At 38.6% G+C, this 2,457-nt stretch overlaps 1 pseudogene; it reads left to right on the top strand.

Moving 5' to 3' along the window:
• Positions 1 to 670: 670 nt before the first annotated feature.
• On the top strand, positions 671 to 1,264 carry LOC116904503 (annotated as a pseudogene).
• The last annotated feature ends 1,193 nt before the right edge of the window (positions 1,265 to 2,457 follow it).

Here is a 2,457-nt window from a genome sequence, read left to right on the forward strand (position 1 = left end):
ATATTTCACAGAACTAAATATTGTACTTTGCACCAATTTTGATAGAACAAATTTAAAGTCTGGGTTTATTAGCAGCTTTGCAGACACAGGTGAATCCACAATAAAGTAAGTACTAGAAAATATACCTAGGAGTTAAAAGTTTACATGAGTTAGGATTAAGATAAATGATTAAATTGAGTTGTTTTTAAATAAATTTATGGATATACTCTTTAATGGAAAATTGGTTTCTATTTTATGTCATGGAAGGTCAAGAATATACTTTAATATTTTAAGATACTCATGAAATGCTTCCACTTAACTTTTTGCATCATTTGGTCTATTTCTGCAAAGGAATATTATCAAGAAAATGTATGAAATATTACATTTCAGTACAGACAGCTTGCTTTGTTAGATAACATGTACAGTACTGACTTTGGAAGAGAAACCTAGATGAGAGTAATAGAGTATATTAATTCTTACAAAGAAGGTATTATTCACTCAGGTTAAATATTAACTTTTCTAAAAGCAATCTAGATTTTACCTGAATGTTTGAGCTAGTGGGAGTGGAACGCACTGGCCATTGTAGCCGTCGCCTTCTTCCTCCCCACAGTCCAAACTGTGGTGACTAGGCCGCTGGCCCTGGAGCCGAGAGACATATCTTTTATTTAGTTCTCAGTAGCACCTGGCCAACATGAGCGGTGCAGAGAACAACTTCAAAAGCAGGGAGTCTCCTTCTCAGTCAAAATCTCCAACAGGAACTCCTGCTCCTGTGAAATCAGAGAGCAGGTGAGGATCTCATAGTCCATCAAGGATTTCCATACATTCTGAGTCCCATTCTCAATCAAGATCAAAATCCAGGTCAAAGTCAAGGAGGCGTTCTCATAGACGCTACCCTCAATCCAGACCGCACTTTCGTAGAAGACGATCTCGAAATAGGTCCTGTACAGCAGAGTATGGGCGGCGGAGGAGCCGGAGTCACTCTCCAATGTCTAACTGCAGAAGGCACTAGCATCAGGGCGAACCCAGATCCTAACACTTGCCTGGGAGTATTTGGCCTCAGTTGTATACAACTGAGATCTTCATGAAGCGTTTTCTCGAGATGGACCTCTGAGTCGCATTGATGTGGTTTATGATCAACGAACTGGGAGGTCATGAGGATTTGCTTTTGGGTATTTTGAAAGCCAGATGACTCTAAGGAGGTTATGGAAAGAGCAAATGGAATGGAGCTGGATGGTTCCGTGTGGATTATTCTATCACCAAGAGAGCGCGCACACCTTCTCAGTAGTTGAACATCTTCAGTTAAAAGGAGCACGTGTTTGTCTTGTGGTTCTTTGTCTTACAGAGAATTAACTTCTTACTGTGAGGAAAGAAACCATCTTTTCAAAGCTTTTTCTGATGGATATTGTGGTAGACATCAGAAATGTGTAGTATGACAAACTGCCTTTTAATCTTCCTGGGGAGAAGATACCACTTTGGATAGGTCATTCATGTCAGGTTTGTCTGGTGTGGCATGGAGCAGTTGAATGGTTGAGCGTAGAGAGTTTGAAGCTCGAAGAGAAAATGTGGGACACTTCTTTTGAAGACTGTAACTTTGAACCTAAAAATTAAGTCACCTTTTAGAAATCAAAAGCTTGTAATTCCTGTAAGACATGTCGTCTTTGAATTTACATGTTAAACCCTATAAACTTAAAGTGTGCTTTTTATGTTAAATTTATGGAAACTTAAGTATTCCTTTAATCATTGAAGAACAAACTTTGCTTATTACCTAGGACAATTGTATGTATAACTTGCTGTAAGAAATTTTGGTATTGGGACATTGGTTGCGTGGGTTATTCTGTAGGATCCTAAAATAATACACGTGGGGAAGAGTAATTACAAATAAAATTTAATTTAAAAAAATAAAAGCAATCTAGTATGTATGGTTTTGTAAGTCATTTTTACAAGGAAATAATGCGATCTTGCATTTTCTTGGTATAACATAATCATTGATACTAGATTATAGATAAAATAGAAATTAAAGAGGTTGAATGCCTGGGATGGGAAGATTTAGGCAGTGTGAGGTACAGGTGTTTGGGCAAAAACAGGTTGTGGAGGGGAGGAGAGCTAATGCAAAAGAAAGCTGAGTCGAAGCTCTCTGGAAGACTACTGTGTCATAGCTTAATTGGAAAATACAGTCGGATTATGTAGCATACACATGGTATGAAAGAAGAGAGGAGATGCTGGGAGAAAATAAATTGGGAGCAATGGACAGCTGCTCCTTGAAACAGACTCAAAAAGTTGACTCTCCTATCCTCAGCAGTAATCAACGCCAATATATTCTCCTAAAGGGTGGGGCCTAAAGGCTACTTCTCACAGATATGCTAGAATTCTGCTTATCCTCATCACGTGCAGATGTTGTGTAGGTAATCACAGCTTCTGTGTGCTCATGAGTTAAATAGCAATGTCAGGTCCAGAAGACAGAACTTCACAGCATTACTC

Source organism: Rattus rattus, chromosome 1, assembly GCF_011064425.1.
Source record: "Rattus rattus isolate New Zealand chromosome 1, Rrattus_CSIRO_v1, whole genome shotgun sequence".
NCBI classification, from domain to species: Eukaryota; Metazoa; Chordata; class Mammalia; order Rodentia; family Muridae; genus Rattus; species Rattus rattus.